Source organism: Camelus bactrianus, chromosome 26, assembly GCF_048773025.1.
Source record: "Camelus bactrianus isolate YW-2024 breed Bactrian camel chromosome 26, ASM4877302v1, whole genome shotgun sequence".
Lineage (NCBI taxonomy): Eukaryota > Metazoa > Chordata > Mammalia > Artiodactyla > Camelidae > Camelus > Camelus bactrianus.
This window is the reverse complement of record NC_133564.1, coordinates 16,995,833-17,019,177: the sequence shown is the minus strand read 5'-3', so window position 1 is coordinate 17,019,177 and position 23,345 is coordinate 16,995,833. Positions and strand designations below refer to the sequence as shown.

Genomic DNA, 23,345 nt, shown 5'->3' with positions numbered 1-23,345 from the left:
ACTAGCAAGTTGATCTTTGACCTACTCCCTAGGAAAAACACTGGTACTGTTCGTTCACGTATTTATAATGAGGCCTCTAATGTATCGTCTTCCGTCCCTCTCTGCCTTACTCCCTTTCTCTCCTTCGCTCTTCTAGTAGGGGAATCTCAAAATGCCTATGAACTCTGAGCTAGTGCTGCCTAGTCCTCCCACCCACCTAACACCCCTCAACACACACAGCTATGCCTTTGGTCAGCTGTCAGACGATATGACAACAAGCTTAGCAGACATCTGCCCATGGATTAACAGGCCTGGTATTTCTTTCACTATCAAAGATAAACTGCTAGACAGCTGTACTGAAAATCACAGCATACTTCTCAGCACTGATGATGCAGTGAGGAGATGACCTATTTCCTAAACGGGGTCGTGAATCATCTTCCGACCTCAGGAGTTCTGTTTCCCTGCAAGAAAAGGCTTAAAGACACAACAAGGACGACGGTGTAAACTTCAAATCCAAACGTGGCCAAGCCTCCCTCTTGACTACAGTGTAAGTGCTGATAATGACATATTATTTAAGGATCGTTCTGGAATTCAGAATTTACGAAAAGTGTAATAGAGTGAATGTCTTGCTTTGCCAACACGAATCCTGTAAAATGGTATGAAAAGTATGCTTCTCAAATTCAGACGCACTTAGGTTTCTAAAGAAGTGGCCCTGAACTGGTGACAACTTCAGTTAGCTTGTAAATGGATACAATTTTTTAAAAAACCATGTAGTATTTATCAAGGAGTAAATGAGATCAAGTATACAAAGAGAATCTAACACATAGTTGGCACAAAATAAAGGCTAGTCTCCTGTCCTTTTTTTCCTTTTGAATTTGTCGTTTTGGCTGATTCTATTTAGCGTCAAAGATTTGGATTTCACTGTAGATAGTCCTGCCGACTGCACTGCCAAGTTTTAGAGTCTAAATATTTGAAGCGAACAGTCAGAATACATCATTTTTAAAAATAATCTTAAACTAGTAAGATTTTTAAAGCAGATATCGTGTAAAACAAGTATTGTAATTTTTCATAGGAAGCTAATTGTTCTTAAGGAAGTGACATAAAAACAGAGTGAGAATCTAGAAACAGAAAAAGAACAGAGCAGAAAATCTGGATAAAGTAAGACCAGCCATGAGCTATACTGATGGCTCCAACACAGAGATCTGGTCTACCTGCAGAAACCCTAGTGGGACCTGATGTTGATGAATATACAACCAGACTAGACGTCTAGAGTGGCTTTATGGACCCCTGAGTTCTGTCCTCATGTGATCTGTGATCCTGTAAGTATCTGGAAGAGCCAAGATGTCAATATTCTCATTGGTAAAATGAAGAAAATCAACTGAATTATCAAATTTCTAAACTGTCCATGAAATCTTTATGGGAAATTCTTCAGAAAAATGCTCGCAGACTGAGTGGCAACCGGATATGGATCTCACAGAAATGGAAGTTCATTAACACTGGTTCTGAGGCCAGAAATCCTGCCTTGAGGTGCGAATGGGAATTAATGACTCAAGGCCAGACTGTGAGCTCAGTCTCCTATGTGGGCAGGTCCAGTAAGAGTACAGCACAAAACAGAAGACACTAAGAGATGGTATTTTTTTTTTAAGGTAAAGACAAAATAAACATGGAACTACCAATCACATAAATAATTATACAACCCCAGGAATCAAAAATACAATGTTATAATGTTTTATCTAGCAAATTGGCAACCATGCAAAAGTTCATTTCCATGTCATGTTTGTGGGAATGTAAACTGAATAAATTTTTCAATGACAATCTGACAATTCATAAGAAAAACTTTAAAGTACTATGTAGCCATTGCTAGCAACATCATTTCTCTGTATGTATTCTACATATATACTTCTAACTTATCTTTACATGTTATTTCTATAGATTTATTCTATATACATTTATTCACCAAAAATAGTTATGAGTGCTTTCAAATTTTTAGCTACAAGTATGTACTGTCACGTTACTTCTGATATTAAATAATTATGGAGAACCTAAATACCTAACAATAAGGGAATTGTTAAATAAATTGAGGCACTTTTTTACTATGGAATACCACGTAATCATTTAAAAAAGACTCATGGAACAATATGTGACAATGTAGAAACATGTTCAACAAAACACTGTTAAGTGAAGAAAAGCTACAGAATGATGAGATCCCATTTTTCTCAAGAAGAATGTATATTTTTACATATGTACCTAGAAAACAGGAGTGGGGGGAGGTGTGTGTGTACCTAAAACAAATGTACCAGGTTGGCCCTATGAAATCACAATTTCATGAGTCAGAAACAGTCAAGTATCAGTCACTTCATAGGGTTCCACCTAATACATCAATGCATATATACTGAAATAAAGCTAGAAAAATATTCACAAACACGCTGACTCTGGGCATGTCTTCAGTGATTATGGATACCTTTATGTTTCAAACTTTTTATAATTAAGATGTACGTCTTTCGATATAAGAAAAAAGTTGTAATGAGGTCAAATATTTAATCTGTATACAAGTTAAAAAAGCCTAAACTATGTAATTTCTTAACTACTCTGGCTTTCAAACTGCCACCTTCTGGTTAACAGAAATATATAAATATATACATAATTTAGGTATGCATATATTTATGATACATATTTATGTATATGTAAAATTAATCAAATGTCTAATCCTGTTTCAGTGCAATCTGTTCCAAAGATTGAAGCACTCCTATTAGGGAAGAACCACTTAACAGGATAAAAACGCATGGTCCTTCAGAATAGCCTCCAGTCCTAGGCTTCCCTCCCAGGATCGTTCCCAGATGAGTGGGAGGAAGGAGTTTAACATCCTCATGTTGGTGGGAAAGATCTGGGGTCTTCAGCAGGATGTCCTCTGCTCTTCTGGTCTCCAGGGCTGTGTGTACCTTGTCCCCTGGTGTCTCCTGGCCTTCAGGGCTGAAATCTGAGGATGGTGCAGCCGGTGATCTGTTCTCCCTTGGCTTGGTCAGATGATCACTTCCTGGCTGACCAAGCCCCGGGTTTGCTTCCGCAGGCTGGAGACTCCCCAGCACCCGCCACGGCCACTCCCAGCCCCTGCCTTGGGGTCGCCTCACCTTGCCAGGGTGTGCGCCACTGCTGAGTCTTTGCTTCTCAATCCTGCACCCCCGTCGGATAAAGAACGAAGGTAGCCTGGAAAAGCTAAACGCCAGGGCTCCCTTTCCGCCTGACCTCACCGCCTTGCCCGGCTCACTTTGACGTGTCTGAGGTCCGACTGCTCTTGAAGATAATTCACCTTCAAGTACAGGCCTCCAGAAAAGAAATCAAGAGACACCACACCCTCTTCCTTCTTCCTCTTCTTCTACATCTTTCCATCATTTTCCAGGACAGAATATGGCCTGGCTTTTCTTTGACTTTTACCCGGTCCCTCCCCACCACTCCAGCTAAGCATGCAGGGGTGTCTTTTCTGGACTTTGAAAAGACTCTCTGAACAGAGGCCTCTAGGCTCAGTTATTAATTTGATAAAGGGAAGTGGAAAGTCCTTCTCAAGAAATAGCTTACAAGACAATAGTTTGTATCAGCCTGTGTTTCAATCATGTATTATTAATAATGAATATTACTTTGGTCCTTCTTTAGGCATTTCTCCTACAAGAATTATATTTAAATGCATGCTGACGGCAGAAGAGGCAAAGGTTTTGACTCAAGAAAGCCAAAAAAAATTAAGTATTTTAAAACTTTATCTCCATTATAAAGTTATTTAAGAAAAGAGTCAGCCTAAGTACATACCTAGACAAAACAGGGAGACACCAGGAAAGGGTGAACTGAGACTAGGAGGGAAACTTAATGAAGAGAATCAAGAGAAACCAGTGCAAAATTCAGAGAAAATCTGAGAGATACAAACTAAAATGTCCCATGTATCTGTCATTTGATACTTCTCTACACACTCAAGTTGCTTCAGAGAGAAATAAGTATGCTACCCACAGTCTTCCTGCTATGGGCATAAAACTTTCTGCCCAAGATAAATAATCAAGACACCAATGTGCATAGTTTATTTCTCTACCATCTTGTTCCAGAAAGGATGCCAAGCAGGTGACAGGGAGAACTCTCACTCTACTGGAAAAATGAATGATATATGATGAAGGAGCTTCAAAAAAGTTTCTTCTTTTTAGAAGAATTTAAAAACATAAACTCTCTAGTTCACACAGAAAAAGTAGAATTATGAGAAGAACAAAATGTTGGAAATGATACAGCTTTGTAAAGAAGATAAACTAAAGTATGGAAGAAAATGATGATTTAATCAGAGAAGGTGCCGTGAGACAGTGTGTGGGAAGTGACCGGGGCAGCACGAGGCTTTAGGAAGATGACTCTGGAGGCTTCCAAGGGAGCAGGATGGGAGCCAAAGAGCCAGCAGCATCCTGGTCCAGGTGGGGGAAAAGGATAGTCTAAATTAAGGCAGCAGCAGAGGAATACACGTGAGAGGGGCTACAAAAATAAAATAAGCAAGACTCGACCAATGAGTGGACTAGGGACTGAAGGAAATGGTGGGGTCCATGAAGACTGCGAGGCTCCAAGCCAAGCCAACTGCAGGAATGATAAGAACAACACGAGAAATGGAAATGGCCCACTTTCCATCTTGCTCTTAAAACAGAATGACGGTAATTTATTTTCCACATAGAAGTATTCTGCTGTAACAATATCAATAGACCTAAAAGTAAAGAAGGAAAATTTTAAAAATTCAAAAATTTGTTCTGATTCAGTGTATTTACTGGCTGTAAGAAACACTCTGATTTAGAACATGTTTGTCATTTCTTATCATCAAAGGATAAAAGAAATCAAAAAGGCAAATGACTTAACCAAAAGTATTTGAATTTACCAGTGTCATCTCAAATTGAGTTTATACAGCCTGTGGATTGCTTTATTTCTGCATAGTTATCTAAGTACTTTTTGCTTCAAGTGGTAGTTGAGTTGAATTCTGATGACCAGCTGAGTTTTTCTTCAAGTCTATTATTTTGGTAGATATAATGTAAAGTTAATTATAGACTGTTATCCAACAAGGTACCAGATAAGAATATTTGTAAAATCAATGTTTGATTACCAGTTATCAAATAGAGTGGACGTTAATAATATGCCTACTCAAATGTGTAAAAGAAAATCATAGCTTCCTTATTCCCTTTAACTGATCTAATCTTTTCCATTTTTTATTGAGATATAATTCACATACCATGCCCCTTCAAGGTGTCCACTGAGTGGTTTTTAGCATATTCACAAAGTTGGGCACTGTCTAATCCAGGTCATTTTTGTCACCCCAAGAAACCTTATACCCATTAGCAGTCACTGGCCACACTCCCCTCCCCCGCCCCTGGTAACTGCTAATCTACCTCCTTTCTGTATGTATTTGTGTGTTTTAGGTGTTTCATACCAGTTGGATCGTATATTATGCAGCCAACCAAACTGCCCCTATGAATTCCCACCCCATTGGGTGGCAGTAAAAATTTACTTTAGCTCAAATTTAGCAGTTAATCTCTCAGACATTTCTAGTTTAGGACAACTTAATTTGGGTAAAGACTCATTAAGCTTAAAGTATATTCACTAACAGGTTGTTTTTCCCCTGCCGTCTTCCTTCCCAAGTTGATCTGGGCACAGGGGAAACCTTATGAGCCCTCCTAGCAGTGATGGGGGTGCGGGGGGGAGCTGTCCTCCTCTGTTGGCCTCTGCGGGGTGACAGCCTGACAACACTGGGCACTGGATCCATGCCCCTCAGGACAACTGGTCCCCACTGGACTCCTGACAGACGATGGCTTCCCTTACTGCTTGACATCTGAGCCTGACACTGCAACCCGCCATGCAGATCACTGTCCATGGCAGCCTCCTCTTGCCAACTCCTGGCCTCTGCCAGTCCACATCCTCTGTGTCCACACTGAGGGTGGGCCCGGGCCTTCCCCCCACTGTACACCCTGCACCTGTCATAGAGTTTAGTATATAGTAGGCAATCAACAATATTTTTTGAATGAGTGAACAAATCCTTCAAAATTCAGCTAAAATATTATCTCTTCTGTAAGCCTTTCTTTAATGCTCCCGCCCCTCCTCCCCCTCCTCTGCCTGTTCTGTGCTCTCATAACAAGTGCGTCTTGCTGCCAGACGAGCATCTGTGGGCTGTGTTATAACTGCTGTGTGTGTATCATCTCTCACACGTTATAAATCATCTATCCCTCACTGCCCCGGTGAGGGGCTTCCCAGGGCCTCCCTCAGATCCTTGCCACGTAAAAAGTATGCTCGATAGACATTAAAAGTAATTGAGGCCGTGTCACTTTTAATTAGCTAGATTTTTCAAAAATAATAATATGCAAATTTTATGAAATAATCGTGTGGTACAAGTGGGTATAAAATGAAAAGGAGTCTCCATTCGGCCCCAAACAGTTTCATGTAGGCTCCTGTTTATGGGAATTTAGGTTGCTCCCAGTATTTTGCTCGTCAAGTTTCTTTTTAAATAAGTACTTAAAGTACTGCATGATCGTCTGAGTTAGTAACGGAGAAAATTTACACTAGAGGTTTCTAAGAGAAGAAGCACAAGAAGGAGTGAGAGGCAGAGAGAATCACATTTGCAGAATCATCTCTCAGAGGATGAAAAGGCAAGGAGGGACCTTGACCACTAGAAATCTGAATTCCATCCCGAAGCCAAGGACAAACCCCGCTTAATCAGTTTTCTACTGAAATATAAGCATCTCAGCTCTCCAACAGGATTGAAATCTCTCCGATCGGAACTCGAGTTTTTCTCCACTGATGACCTGATACAACGTGCCTACGGATGACTTCTGACATAATTAAGACCCCAGAAAAAATAAATCCAGGCACTTCTGCGTGCAAGAAAACACAGAGATAGTGGTACTGAACTAAGAAGTTCAGATTTTGTGCTAAGTTGAAAAAAAAAAAATCACATCAAATTTTTTTTTTTTAACTGTTCTTTTCACATCAAAATTCCATGTGTTTCCTTAGAGGAGGTTTAGGGGAAAAGAAGAGAGGCAAGTAAGGCATTCTCCCTACTAAATTGGTGGGAAAGATTTTCCAGGGCAGTTTTCCTAGAAACAGAAGTACCATCAGTCAAACTAAAAGATGGGGAACAAAGGTTGAAGCTTTGAGAAGCAAGGCGTCCCAACAGAGGCCACAGACGGCCGTGGTTAGGAGCACGGGTTCTGAACCAAGCGGCCTGGATTCAGGCCACAGCTCCACCATTCCCTGTGTCCCTTGGACAGGTTATGTATATGCCCTTGGTCTCCTTGTAAAATGAGAACATTACAGGACCTACCGCTGGGGCGATGGTGTGGCCTGAGTGAGTTGATACACGCTGAGGACCACTGGAGAGGGCCTCACTTTGCCCATCCCCGCCGGCACCCACCACTCTGACCTCTCTCTGTTTCCCTCTGCTGAACGCTAGATGCTCACCCTGTTCCACTGAGCCTCCTTTTCAGTAAGCATCACTTCAGGGCCTTCTGTGTTATCCCACGTCACCACTTCTCTCCTACCGTGATTAGGAAATGAAGAACCCAAATACTACAGAGGTATTAATATTAGATAGAAAGACAAATTCGTTTTCATTTTTCTTCGCATAATACTTTTCCAAACTCCAGCCCAATCAACGCCATCCTGCTCTAGGGCAATACCACCAGAAAGGAGTAAATCCCCCCAAACACAGAGGCAAGCAAGGCGAACAAGAAGGAAACTGCTCCTGGCTTCTCTCTATTGGCGGGTGACACTGCAGCCTCTGACCCGAGGGTCCAAGGATCTTGTTCTGAAAATGGGTACAAATCATACTGAGATTTGGCTCCTGTTAATGAGCAAAAACTTCTCTGAGAAAGAAAAGACTATACCATTTAACCGTCCTGTCAAGTTCTACAACCCTGGCTAAATTCTGGAAATAAACGTCATTGAGGGCAGGAGGCGAGCACCTTCGTGAATTACTTCAAGCAACCTGCGGAAGCACGATGCCAGCCAACACTCTCAAAGGCCTCATTGTGAGCGTTCGTGCTCGGAGGCTGCTAACTGCTGGACTCCTTCCATCCTCCTCATGCAAACACAACACCATATTTGCCTCTCGGCTGTCACTATGTGTTAGGGGCCTATAAACAGAGAAGATTCTTTCTTAGCAACCACCGTGAGAAGGAGAACCCTACCCTCTCCTCCCCCTCAAAACAAGCCTGAAAGGAGGAAAGAAAGGAAAAGGAACCTTACACAATCAGATGTGAAAGTCAAAATGACAATCCAATACGGAAAGTTTCAAAACTGTTGGCTGCCTTTGGCTTGGGGGCAAAAAAAAAAGAAAAAACTCTCTAGAAGCTTTCAGAAGCCAGCTGCCAACAGATTAAAGGCAACTAGAAATGATCTCACCGCCATGTGTAGACGTCTGGTCACACGGATATCTGCGAGATAACCAAGAATAATCCAGTTACGTTATTCGGCTGCATTTCCTTGGAGACTGCTTTGGGCTTCATCTTGCTATTTTTAGTCTTCTGTGTCAGACGCCATGGGAAGCCATCACCAAGGCAGTTCAAGAACTACATGTTTATCCAGAACAGGTAAAAGTTCTGGAAATCAAAATCACTGAAAAAGCAGCTGGAGGTCAGAACATTCAAGGGATTCTGGAAAGGAGGAGCAGTGGGAAGACGGGGGTGGTTTTCTGTTGACAACGGCAGACCAGCCTGTTCTGATGCTACATTTTAGCCCTGATGGATGCTATATTTTAGATAGAGAATTACAGAAAATTGTCCTATCTGTAAAGAAAGCAGAAACCTTGACCTTAAAAAAAAAGAATACTGCAGAGGATCTGTGTGGCCGTTGGAGCTTTCAGGAAGTTTAAAATGTTTCTGGAGTTAAATCAGTTCACTCTTGCCAGCCTGAGAACAGCCAGTTTGGAAAACAGGACTTGTAGGCATGGAAACAACAGGCATCTTGGTAACAAAACTCATTACAGGGTTTCATGGAGAAAAACTGTGGAGAATCCTCAAGGGGGGGAAGGACAGATCTGGCACAATTTTGCAAGGCCAGACAGTATGAAATTTACAATGAGGGTAACTAAAGTATGCTAAGCTCCAGTAATTGAGTGGAAAGAATTAAACTTTTGTGAGCCATGACCCTTCAAGTGCTGCCTGCCTGCAAATATCAGGGTTGCTAATAATCAAAGCAATGAAAATAAAAGACACCCAGAAGAAAGTATTTTAAGCCTATGTTCCCATTATGTCCTTGAAGACATAGGACAATTAAGAGACTATGCAGAACTGAACTCTCATGAATATTATTTCAAAACCAGAAAATGTGAAAATACTGTAAACAGGAAGCTTTTATATTGAGTGTCAACTTTCACACTGTCTCATTTTGATCTTCACAGCAGCCCTTTGATAAGGATGTTATCTCTGCTGCATCACAGATGAGGAAACCAAGGCCCAGAGGAGTTGAGGCTGGTAAGCAGCTAAGCCCGGCTTCCGACCTCAAGCCAGGACTGCCTCTCCCCTTCCTGCGGGTGCTGTGACTTAGGTAAGGCTGCACTGACACATCTGGGTATAACCAGGGACTCCTGTGGTGCTGGTACTCCCCCACCAACAAATGCCATTGCAGGGGTCATAGTAAGTATTTTCACCATAAAAATGGGAAATTTTGCTGTATAGTGTGTTTGTATCTCTTAAAAGCTCTTTTCCTTGGTCACAAAGTTTTTCCTTCTGTTTTCTCTTCCTCTACCTCTTCCTCTTTTCCCCCTTCCTTCTCCACTTTTACACACTCACCTTACACTGGAGCCCACGAGCTCTTCTACACTATTGCCCTGTGCGGGGGAGCTCGCAGGAACATAGTGAATACTTGCCAGCGTATTCACTATGGCCGGTGGCACCTCAGGGACCACCCCGCCCACAACCTCTTAATCACCCAGGGCTTCCACCCCGCGCTCAACTCCGGCTGCTGCGTTTGCTGACACCTGATAGTAAGGGCAGCGGCAGGCAGCATCAAGGCCTACTGAGCAAACTGGAGAATCAGGCCACTGCCAACTTCTCATGACCTTTGGTATCCTAGGAGGCCCTGTTAACATGGCCGGAGTAACAGCGGAAAGTAGAAAACTGAGTGGAAAGCGTAAGATGTCAATAGATATGGTCCGGCTCAATTTGGCTGCCCAGCCTTTGAAATAAATCTACAGGTGGAGCTCTGGTCTAAGGACAGCAATATGACCATATATGATTAGAACTATTGTGGAAATCACCATACTCCAACTCCCCTACATACAATTTTTCATCACTTTTTTTCCCTTCTCCATTCTTCCCCTGTTGTAATTTAGAGAATTAAGAAGTAGTCTTTTCCTGCCAGGAAACTAAACGTGTTCCTTTTGTTAACCCCAGCTACAGTGGGTTAAAGTGTCCCCTAGTGACCTGAAGGATATGAATTTTCTTTCCTAAGTATCCAATTTAATAGAACATAAGAGATGAAAAGGAAGAGGGAGATCTAAAAACTACTTTGGTGGCTAGAACACAAAAATTCTTGAGGATTATTTGTAACATACATAATTTTTTTATATTTGTAACCATTCATTTACATGAATTTACATTTTAAGAAAATGTGATATGACAATACCAAATACTGGGAAGGATGTGAAGTAATTGAAACTCTCATACACTTCAGGTAGGAATGCAAAATGGTACAACCACTTAGAAAAACCATTTGTCAGTCTCTTAAAAAGTTAAATATACCATCTTCCTTAGGAACCAGTCAGTCCACTCTTAGGTATTCACCCAAAAGAAATGAAAACATAAGTCCACACAGTTATTTGTAAGTGTTCACAGCAGCATTATTCATAATAACCCCAAACTGGAAACAACCCAATTTTTCATCAACACCAATAGATACACAAACTGTGGAATCCATCCAATAAAATACTACTTAGGGGAAAAAAAGTCAGGGGATGAGGAGGGGTGAACAACTGATACAACAGAGTGAATCTTAAAATCATTATGCTGAATGAAAGAAACCAGATGCAAAAGAGTTCATACTGCGTGACATCATTGGCATAAAATTCTAGAAAATGTGAACTAAGTCCAGAGTGACAGAAAAGAAGGTGAGTGGTTGCCCAAGGCCAGGTAGAAATGCTGCAGCACAGCCTACACTGAATGACATCCCCCAAAATAAATAGTGGGCCCAAACCTCAATAGTGCTTAGCTTGAGAAACCTTAGTATGACCAGCCAAAAAAGAGAAAAGATTCAAATCACGAAAATCAGGAGTGGAAGAGGAGGAGACATCACTACAAGCCCTACAGAGAGTAAAAATATTATAAGGGGCTATGAATAAATTTATGCTAAAAATTAGGCAATTCAGGTGAAATACGAAGATTTACAGAGAGGTACACATTAAGAAAACTGACTGAATGAAAAGGATAAAACATGAATAGAGCCATAACAAGTAAAGAATTTGAATCAGTAACTGAAAATCTTCTTTCAAAGAAAAGACCAGGCCCAGATCTCTTCACAGTTTCATGCTATAAAATAGTTAAAGGACGAACCACACCACTGCTTCCAGAACTCTTCCACAAAATATGAGAGAATGCTTCCCAACCAATCCCATGAGGCTAGCATTACTCTAATACTGAAACCAGACAAAGACGTCACAAGAAAACTACAGACTAATATTCTTCATGAGTCTAGATGCAAAAATCCTCAACAAAATGTTAGCAAAATGAACCCAACAACATATAAGAAGGATGATTCGCCATGACCAAGTGGGACTTCCCCCCAGGAATACAAAGTTATCTTAATATCTAAAAATCAATCAGTGTAAAATCACTTTAATAGAATAATATGAATGAAGGACAAAAACCACATGTTTGTGTCAACATACGCAAAAAAATCATTTGACAATGCCTAACACCCACTCATGATAAAAAATCGAAAAACTAGAGATGGAAAACAATTTCCTCAACTTGACAGATTCTACAAAAAATGTGTAGCTAGCATCATACTTATTGGTGAAAGACTGAACGTTTTCCTTCTAAAATTTGGTCAAACATACTGTACGACCACATTTATGTAAAAAGTCCAGAAAAAGGAAATCTACAGAGACAAAAAAAAAGGTACTGACAAGTACTATTTTATCCTTGATAAATGTAGTTTTCCTTTTTCAAGTTGTTTGTCGACTTCTGACTAAGCTCCTCTCTGGCCCCAGGATGGTTCTATTTTTCCAGCAGCTCATCTCTGGTGCCAAGGAGCAGGCACTGGGGAACACTCCCTCTGTGTGCAGAGGGATGTGTGGTTCCCTCAGAACCAGAAGGGGCTTAGCTGCAGGAACACAAGCAAGAAACACTGAAGAAAATGCTTTGAAGGCCCAAAACCTGAATTTTATCACTCAGAGGAAGAGGCCAGGTCTAAGGAAGAAATGTCACTTCAACAGGAAGGTATCGCTCTGGAATCAGGAGTGACAGCACCCTGCCTATAGTGGCAGTGCCTTGCAGGAAAGTCCCTCTGTCATCACACCACTTGATAAACAAGCCACACAAAGCCTCTTGGCAACTGCAGGCATTTTCAACACATAAAGAGAAAAAAATGGCATCTAGTCAGACGGGACTGTTGAGAGCAGAAACACTGTTACCTGCGAGCACGTGGCCCTGTACTTGGGATGTCATAAGCCCTCGGTCGTCACCATGTGGACCCACCGCAGGTCCCTTCGGCATCCTCACGTCACGTAGGGCACGGCAAGCTCTGGAGGCCTGGACGCCCCGGTGGACAGAGATGTCATCTTCCATCAGCACATCTTTCTGCATTTCAGCTGCTGCAGTAACTGCCTGCTGTCCTTCTGGGGGATCATTTTGCAGCCGTGAACTTACTAAGGGGCAGAGGACCTAGAAAAAAAGGATTCGAAGCCTGATCCATTCTGCTTAAAAGGCAAAGATTTCAAAATATGCCTAATCACTAGCATAATCTACATGAGTTCCCAGGACTGAAAAGGACGACAGAGACATTTATCACAAGGAGGGGAGAAGGGTGTCTGGAGGATGGATCCAGACACAACAGCAGGGCCTGTGTAGAAAAGTTGCTGATCCTGAGCCACGTGTGCAGCTGATGCTCCAGCCACTCTGTCGTGGTGTATGTGCTAAAAGGCAAATGGCTACACATGGTCAGGAAAGAGATGTTTCACCAAGATCCATAAGGCTTAGGACCCAAGGAGTTTTGTTGCAGGATGTTCTTGGCTGAACATGAGCTTGAGGGACCACCGGGAGTAAAAAGTCTGTTCCGCCCCCTTGGCCACCCAAAGAGAGGCAGAGATGCTCGTGACCAGGAAGACCTGAGTGTGCAGGGGCCGGCCTTACAGGGCCTCAAGTGCTAGCCTCGGCTCAGAGTCTCCATCTTCCAGGAACCTGTGGGTCTACCTGTCATGCAGACGCCTCACCTAAATACTGGTACCACTTGGAGCAAAACACAAGCAGGTGTTTTCTCATCACCGGTATCTGGGCTACCTGCAGGTTGAAAGGAAGAGACCAAGAGAGGAAACTGGGCAGATTGACCCTCTTGTGTTGGGAATTGGCGTCTGAGGAAAGAGACCCAGACCCATCGCAAAAACAGGAACATTAAAAAACTGGGAGCATGTCCTGCCCCACGTTCTCTGAGTGGCACGGGCCCTGTGGCGTCACTGTCCACGTGCTCCTGCAACACGTCACTGCTGGCAGGAAAGGAGGGGTCAGGAGGACGTCCAAACTGGGGGAGATGGGCACCATCATCTCTGTGCTGGGCATCAGTACTGACTTCCCGTGGAACCTCATCTACATGGAAACTCACATTATACCAATTAACTTTCAACACTGCATACCTGAAGTTTAGGACTTTAATTCTTGACTCATTCACAAGTACAGTCTGTGCTTAGCTGGTCAAATAGCAACCCCCCCCCCCAAAGGAATGTATTTGCTTTCCAGTTTGGAAAGGAATGTGTACTTCATCCACAGTGGTCTTATTGTCTTATATATCATGTTTGCTCAGTTTTAAGCTTTTTGCTCAGAACTATAAGATGGGTTTAAATAAAGAGGAAATTGGATTCCATCAATCAATACACTAAAACACAACCAAGATTAGATGACATAAGGTTACACCATTTCATCACTTGTAACTAATATTGTCTGTGCAGGCCCCTTCTGAGAAAATATTTATGTTATGTTTCATTTCCTACAAAGAAATTCATCTTCTGGCTTCCCCACAAATTGAAAAACTACATAGTGAGTTAGGGAAAAAGAGAAAACTATTGTAGCCCCATTGACTCATTTTAAAGTGAACTTTACCATAGAAAAATATACTTCCATCTAAATAGAAAAAAAATTGATTTTGAAGCTTTCTATTTTTTTCTTAACAAAAAAGTCCGTCTTTAGAGAACTACAGTTTTAGGCCATGTACTCACTCTTTGCTAAAATCAAAGTTCAGTACTAATATTTAAATCAGGAATAATTAAAATGCCTGATGCATACTTTTTTCTTTTTCACTAGAAATGCTCATTTTTCAGATCAGAAGAGATAAAGTTTTTCTTATGCTTCCTTATATGGATTAAATAGGGTCTTTTGATTCACTCAAGGAATTATAATATTTAGCAATGAGAGAGACAGGAATTGTGTGGGAACCCAGGAAGCTGGACTATAGCTCAAGAACTGGAAGATTCTAGGGGCACCCTAGGACTGGACTGGGTGTGGAAGGCAGAATTCTAAGATGACCCCAAAGATTCCCACTCCTGTACACACCCTGTGTAACCCCCTCCTCTTGAATGTGGAGAGAACTGTGGGCGTGATGGGACAGTCGCTCCTGGATTATGTTGTTACATGAGACACCAAAGTAGGAGATGGGAGTGAGATTCCCCTGTCGGCCTTGAAAAAGCAAACTGCCATGTGTGGAGAGGGCATGCAGCAGGGAATGATGGGCAGCCCCTAGCAGCTGAGAGCCTCAGTCCTACAACCACATGAACTGATTTCTGCCAACAACCAATGAGCTTGGAGGAAGACCCTGAGCCTCGTCTGACTGCAGCCCCAGCCAACCCCTTGATTTCAGCCTGTGAAAGCCTGAGCAGAGGACCCACAGAAATTGTGAGACAATTAATTTATTTGTCTTAAGCTGCTGAGTTTGTAGTCATCTGTTACTCAGCAATAGAAAATTAGTGCACTGGGTTACCTTCTTGCCCCTCAGGGATAGAAATGTGACGATTCCTCTCATCTGTGTGTGAAAAACAGCCCACATCCTTGCTTCTCTGCCTTTTGGCTCCTCGTACTCATGGTTTGTTCAGGACTCTCGTGCTTCATGTCTGTATGTCTCTTCTATTTATGCTCCTGTTCACAAGCGAATGCCTCTCTCTGTCTCACAGAAGCTGGGCAGACAAAATACTAGACATCCTTCAGCCTTAGCTTACTGAAACACCTTCATAATGTCAACTAACCCTCACAATAACCCTCTGAGGTGAGTACTATTATTATTCTCATTTTTTAATAAATTGAGGAGTTAGGTGACTTGAGTGGAGAGGCCAGCCTCCAATCCAAGACATCCTGCATTATGTCTTTTGCTCTTTTCTCCTCTTCTGCACTGCTGCTAACTTGAAATAGCAGAAAAGTCTCATGAATGCCACACAGATAGTGAAAACTGTAGCCAGGAGAGCACTAATAACATGTATTGCATTCTTTCCTCTGGAGACAAGCCAAGGACAAGCCACTGCGGAGCCATCATTCAGCTTCTCTGAATGTGTTGCTCTTGCTTCCCCAGGAGAACCCGAGTCGGGGAGACTCAGGCATAAACATTTGCTGGCTGTTCCACCGTGAGCAGACAAGTCAGCTGCCTCCACGAGCTTCAGTTTTCTCAGCTACAGAATGAAGCCACAGCAGCAGTTGCTCCATAGCGTTTCCACAGAGAAGCTCAGGCAATGGCAGTTGGCCGTGGGGGTGGCAGTGGTGGTTATTCAACAAGGGCAACTACCATGTCTTACACCTCCATAGCTTAACAGCAATTAAGCAACTTCTAAGTCGGACTCAGATGAATAAGTTACTTAGTTAATTCATATTCTAATTTGAACGGGTTTCCATACCAGATGAATGAGTTCCCATGAAAGAAAGAATTGGCTTTTTTATTTGAGAAATAATTTCTCAAGAATTTAAGAGCAGTCAGAAGTCCTTGTAGGAGTCTACTAGGCATGGATTTGTTCAAGGCATAGGGCAATCCTACTTTTGGAATTCTGTGAATGGGCCGATCATCACCATCAGAAAATTTCCAGAAGGTTCAACATCGTATGTAAACTATGTACAGTCAACCTGTAGAATTAAGGTGAAGATAACAGCATGGACTTCAGAGTTGCATCTACCTGGATTCAAATCTTGCCTCTGCCATTTTTTTCTCTGGGCTTGCCCTCACTTCTTTGTGTCTTGGATTCCTCATAAACAAAAGGAGGCTATTGATGGTGTTTTCTTCACAGTGTTATGGAGAGTACTAAATAAATTCATAGCGTTTAGAACAGAGCCCGGACATGGTAAACACTCAGCAAACTTTAAATTTTGTAAAGTCAGCCAAAGTTTATTGAGTTTCTACTATATACCAGGCACTGTGCTGAGAACACAGAAAGGAAAGGAAAAAGGAAAAAAAATAATGTTTATTATGTTTTTATGAATAAATCACTCTGATAGGTGTTTTACATATATTACCTTAATCAGTTTTTAATTAGTAACCTTATTAGGTAGATATTATTTGCCCTGTTTTATCAATGGGAACACAGGTAAAGAGAGATTAACCATGTTTCTTAAGGTCGCAGAACTAGTACATGGTAAAGCAGGGATTCAAAGCCAAGACTAGGCTCAATCCTGCTTTTGCTATAAATAAGGCACAAGCCCTGTCCTGGAGGAATAAACAATCTACAGTGAAGATTCGCACGTAAGTGACTGAATGTAATGAGATGTAAGAGCCAAAGTAGAGCAACATACAAAGTAGAGACATTTACCTACAGGAAGGAGGAATTCCTTGGAGTCAGAAAATAGACATTTGAAAGATGAATAAGATTTCTCCAGAAGAACAAGGGCACTCAAGGGGTGGAAGGGCAAGGGAGTAAAACAGTCACAGATTCAAGGAAACACAAAAAAAAAATGCCTGGGGTATTGGAGGACTAGCAAAGAAAATAACCAAGAATGCTGTCTCCGTGAATGGCAACTCGGGTGCCGGTCCAGCAGTCATCCCACACAGCGTGTTCCTACTTGCAGGGACACCAGGAATTCACCTCTGCTTACAACGTCAGCAGTTTCTAACTGCAAGCTCCAAAGTGCTTCCAGCAGCCAAAACAAACCTAGGTCTATGGCACACCTAAGTTCCTTGCACCTTTAAGGTCCTTCTGCTGTCCCCCTTGGTTGCTGACAGTCACCGCCATCTACGGTACAGCATTTACTCCACCCTCATTGTGTCTCGAGTGTTCTGCAACAGCTTCTACTGCCTGCTTCATCCGTTTCATCTGTTTAAGATTTTTTCCATCAGTTCCATCTGCTTAAGAACATATATTTTCCCAAGATTTTTCAGTCCTGCCTCCACTCCAGGCAAAAATGAATCCTGCGTCATTACTAGGCAATTTCCTACAGGCCTCTTTAGAGCCATGATTAATTATGTTGTGATGACTGCTTATGTGGCTCTTTTCCCTGATGCGAATCCCTTAGAGGAAGCAACAGGTCTGTTATCTCCGAAGTCTAGTCCAGTGCCTACACATGAACATTTGATCAATAAACAAACAAATGCATAAAGGAATGATACCCCAAAGGCTCTTGCTGGACATTTAAGAACCTCCACCAGATGGACCCACCCATCCTATCCAATGTTTCCTTCCGAGAACCTTAACAAGAATGATTTTAAACTGGTCTCTTCATGCTCAGTCTCTCTCCTATCACTCCAACTGTCATCCAAGCTCCCACTGCCTCTTCCTTTACCTTCCGTCACACAAGATGTTTTTCTACAAACGTTAGCAGTTTTGCTATTAGCCTGCGAAGCCAAATTCTCTCTTCTCTGCCAAAATCAAATATTTTCCTCACGATGTGCGAAACAGTCAGGTATTCTATCCCGACTATTTCCCATTCCTGCGATTTTTCTCTTTTCAGAATTGCCTTTAACTTTCGAAACCCCTTACCACTGATTTGCCCCGTGTATTACCCGCAAGTTATTTTGCATAAGCACGTCTTGTCTTCTCAAGTCAGGGAACGCCATTTCTTGTTCCATTTTTATCTGTCATTGCCCAAAGCTAGACACATGGAAGTTTATTAAATAAATGAATAAGCGAGAAGCTGGTAGAATCAGAATGGCTACTTAGAGGTGAATCTAACACAATATTATCCAAAATATTTCTAGTAGGAATAATAAATCAGTATTTCCATTATCATTAAGTATGATATATGGACAGGGAATTTTGGAGGAACTAGGCAAATTCTCCTCTGCTAAGACAACTGATATATAACTGACCTTTGCCATGTGTAAGTATTTTCAGGGGATATGATGCAACATACCTAGATTCAAGACTATGTGATTGTTCCATGATTGGATTTTGCTGGCTTGAGAGCTCCACATTTGCTCCTTTAGCACACAGGCTTCCAAGTGTGCAGATTTCATCTGCACTCCTGGGTCCAGCTCGCAGTGTACGTGTACTGCCGCCTTCACTCCAATCTCTGGCAGACAGCCACACCGTTTCCATCCAAACCTTCTCATCTGGAATGAGCAGATCCATCTTTGCCAGAATAGGCTTTAGCCCTAAACCAGGCTAGGGCAGCTGTTTGCCAAACTCGGAGATGACGCTTGATTCTAACGATCAATATGGAGCTGAGCCACTGAGGAGAAAATGACAGAATGGAAAACAATGATGCTCACTTTCCAGAGAAACTGCCATGATGTATTGTTAAAGCATCTATCTAGTTGGTTCTGGCCTGTGGGGCTTCAGTAAAACTCATCCTCCTTTCCATCCTTTTTACATTTGTAGAAAGAATGCAAACAGAATATTTACTCTGATAAAAGCTTCTTTTAATGTAAAGTTAAGTTAGAAACCTTGAAATTAAGGAAATTTTAAACCTTTTTTAATGTGAATAGAAAGAAGAATGGAAAGAAAATGGAAAAGAATGCTTTACAATTCTCATTTCTTAATTATTCACTGGTTCCCTCTACATGCTAAGCTTTCAAAATCTCAAAATTTAAACTGATTATCTGGCCCAAACTGGTCAAATCTCATTCTCAGGTTGCTTTAACCTGGGATAAAAAGAAGGTCACAGTTACAGGCAGAGGACAACACTGTTTCTGTCACCACAGTTTCGTAGTAACTCCATCCCTGTCCTCCCCAGGAGTATTTTACATGGACTCCACTGTACCGTCTTTCGTGGTCCAGTTCCTAGAACTGTTTACACCAAAAATGGCAGCCTATGTCAGTGTAACGTGATGAAGTCAAAATCACCGATGCCCAGAGGAGCTGCCATTGCTCCTGTCTATGCCCACTGGAGTCACTGGTCCTGGTAACAGGTCCTAGGAGACTGGGCAATAAAGCTACACCACGTCTGCCATTTGCTCCCTCCCAGAAGCAATGATATTGCTGCTAATGTCTACTAATGTTCCTGGGCCACCAAGCCCCAGTAGCTAACCATGCCCAGTGTTGAGGGGGTTGTTGGCTAAGGAAGTTGCCCTCTGAAGCTACCAGTTTGCTGGCACTAGTGTAGCTGGCAGTATGTGTGCTTAAATCACATCGATACTTTCATGAGACCACTCTCACTCATTCTTATAACTTCTTGCCTTAGGGCTTTGGAACACTTTGATGTGGCTGACATAGAACGATAACTACTGGGTATCTCTCTCTCTCTCTCTCTGTCTCTCTCACACACACACACACACACACACCCCAGACCATGGACTGGCACCAACCTCTCAGTATTTATCCAGCCTCTTATTCTCTCTTCCTTTAGGGTCAATGTCTTCAGAAGGGCTTACTCATGTAACTACTCTTCATTTAAAAATCCACTGAGCACCCAGGAGGTACACAATCCCTTCACACATGCCAGATAATCTTGACTTCCAGGGCCTGCCTGCTGCAAATACATGTTTTCTTTTATTGAGAGTATTTACTTCATAGACAATAAGAAATGGTCTTATCTCTGTTCATGCCAAGTGGTGGACAAACCTAGAAGTTCAAAATGCAAGTTGCAAAAAGCACAGGTTATCTGCTAATGTGGCTACCTCGTTACTTAATTTTTCTGTGTTTTCTTTTGTGGTGTCTCTGGAAGTAGCCTCATGATCGTCTTTAGATCAGTTAAAATCTGTGTCCTAATTCTGGGATAGCCCATCCAAACCTGAACAGAAGTTGGTAGAGACACTTAATAAAAGTAGTTCCAAGTTCCTGACAATTCATTTAAAACTGCAGTAATCAATTAAAGTTGAATTTCATAACTGGATATCACAATGTAAGGATCTGAGGACTCGGACAATTCTGAGATAAAGAGAGCTTTTCTAACTCGAGGGGCCCAGTGAAAGGTCCGCAAGAAGGGTCTGGATGCCCTGGTGGCCACTTCTCTGGCCTCATCACAGCTGGATGGCCAGGCAATATTAAAGCCCCAGACAGACTAATTCTGTGTCTTCTATTTTAAACTGCTTTGTAAAATGAAATCAACGTGCCTGTAATTCTAGGAATGCCTGTTAAGCCTCCCACCAACCTCTCAAGTCAATCACCGACTCATCCACCTTCAAAAAATATTTAGCTAAAGGGCTATCTTGCTTCCAATAAGGCCCTGTGTTATTTAAAAGTACACTGTAAACTGGGGATGGGGAGGCTAAATTTAACCCATGAGAGAGTGAGAGAGAGAACACAGCATTTTTCTAGAACAAAGGGGCACATCTCCACCAAATAGATGAACATGTAGCACACGAATGGCAGGTGGTCTGTACAGAAGTTTCTCTGCGATACCCACAGATGCAATTTTTTTCTTTTTCATCTTGACTTCTTTTAAACATCATGCTGCCAGGTAAATGTACAATTCATTATTTATGTTTCCCTTGCAGACTAGCATAATGCTCAAACTATTTCACTGATATTTTTAGGCAGCACCCTATCTCAAGAAATACATAATCAACTAACATTTTTCAATATTTGACACATCTCAAAATAACTTTTAAATCACTTCACGGTTTAATTTTCAGGAAGTTTGTAATTAATCTGTGGTACGTCAATTTGCTAGTTGAAGAATGGAACTTTAAGGAACTGCAAATCAAAGGATTCAGCTGTCATATTAACAGAGCTGGCTTCAACTCATCTCATGCCCTCAGACCATGAGCCTGTCTAAAGTATGCAGGTCCCTAGTTATAGGGAAATTAGATAAGAACGTATGTACAAAACAGCAAAATCTCCTAACAGTTGGTAGAAGACTCCCCAAAGCCCATGACCTGTTGGAAGGCACTCATTTTTGCACCTAAAGGAATGCACAATTTAAGTCTACCTCTTCCAATTTTCTGAGAGTACAGATGGCCCCAAGAACATCAGTACCTTTCACTATCCCAAGAATTGAAAAGACACACCAACTGGATGTACCCGATTGATTTTCAGGCAATCAGCTCCAAGAAGATACCACTCTTTAGCCGTAGGAATTCAGAAAACCTTCAAAGAAGACTACAAACTCCAGCTGAGTATCACAGTGCTGAGTTTATCCAAAGCTTGAAAGACCTCCAGTTGCCTCGCTGAGCATCTTTTGTAAGCTGAATGATTACACCTCAGTTATGGATCCAATCCCCTCCATGATTCAAGGTAACTTTTTTGTGTGGTAAGAACACTTAATATGAGATCTATTCCCCTCAACAAATGTTTAAGTGTCTGGTACGGTCCTGCCAACTATAGACACCGTGCTGGACAGCAGATCTCTATAACTTACTCATCTTGCATAACTGAAATTTTACACCTGTTGAACAACAGCTCCTCATTTCCTCCTCCACCCAGGCCCCTGTTTCTGTTTCTATGAGTTTCTACGAGTTTGACGATTTTAGAGCAGAGGGAAGAAAAGGCACAGAATCCCCCATCCTTAGAGTAACTCCACCCAACTAAGACGTGTGGACCAAAGGCTTTCAAAAATCAACTGGGAACCAGGGAGAGGAAGGGGTGGGGTGAGAGGCCAAGAGTGGGGGAGAAGCTCTCCCCATGACAGTAAAAAGGTAAAGACTAACTGCCCCTCTCAACCAGCACCAGCATCTCTCGCTTGGACAATCATACTAGTTTCTTAACTCATCTCCCTCCTTTCACTATAATCCATGCTCCTCCACACAGTAGCCTGAGTAATTTTTTTCTTCCACTGTGGTAAAATACACGTAATGCTATGGACTGAATTCTGCCCACCTCCCCAACAAGAATTTATACGTTGACACTCTAACCCCTAATGTGACCGTATTTGGAGTAAGGAAGTAACTAAGGTTAAAAGAGGTCATAAGGCTGGGATCCTAATCCGATAGGATTACCGTCCTTGCAGGAGGAAACACCGAGAGCCGGCTCACCCTCTCCAGGTGCACTGAGGAGAGGCCAGGTGAGCGCACAGCAAGGTGGCCGTCTGCAACCCAAGGGGAGAGCACCAGACGGCAACCCGGCTGGGACCCTGATTTTTGATTCCCCAGCCTCCAGGATTCTGAGGGAATTAATCTCTGCTGTTTAAGCCACCTAGTCTGTGGTAGTCTGTTACAGCGGCCCGAGCTAACACACAGAGCATAAAACTTATCACTTTAACCACTTGGAAGTGTGCAGTTCACTGGCATTAACTGCATTTGCAGTGCTGTACAACCGTCACCACCATCTCGTTCCAGAATCTTTCATCAGCCGGAAAGGAAATCTGCCCCCATTAAGTGGTCACTCCTGTTTCCCACACTCTCCAGCACCAGCAATAATTAACCTGCTTTCAGTCTGTATGGACTTGCCTATTCTGAGTATTTAAATAAACGGAATCATACAAACGTGGCCTCTTGTGTCTGGCTCCCTTCACTTGGCGTAACAGTCTCAGGTTTGTCCATATTGCAGAACATACCAGTCCTACCTTCCTTCTTTCGGCTGAATAATATTCTGTTGTATGAATGTTCCACGTTTTGTTTACTCATTCATTCGCTGATGGGCTTTTGGGCTGTTTCCACCTTTTGCCTATTTAAATAGTGCTGCCATGGACATCCATGTGTAAGTTTTTGTTCAAACACCTCTTTTCAGTTATATGCCTAGGAGCAGATCACTGGGTCATATGGTAACTCTGGGAAGTAACTTACTGAGAAACAGTCAAAGTGTTTTCCGCAACAGCTGCACCATTTTACACTCCCACCAGCAAAGGGTGAGGCTTCAGATTTCTCCACATCCTGCCAACACTTCT

General features: G+C 42.2%; 1 long non-coding RNA gene across 2 annotated transcripts; it reads left to right on the top strand.

Moving 5' to 3' along the window:
* On the top strand, positions 1 to 22,948 carry LOC123616389 (uncharacterized). 2 transcript variants are annotated; one of them, XR_012502345.1, is made up of 4 exons: positions 1 to 526; positions 9,371 to 9,516; positions 21,560 to 21,757; positions 22,470 to 22,948. It is a non-coding gene; the product is annotated as an uncharacterized LOC123616389 (long non-coding RNA). The 2 variants fall into 2 exon arrangements; XR_006724374.2 differs by lacking the exon at positions 1 to 526 and adding an exon at positions 7,985 to 8,561.
* Positions 22,949 to 23,345: the final 397 nt, after the last annotated feature.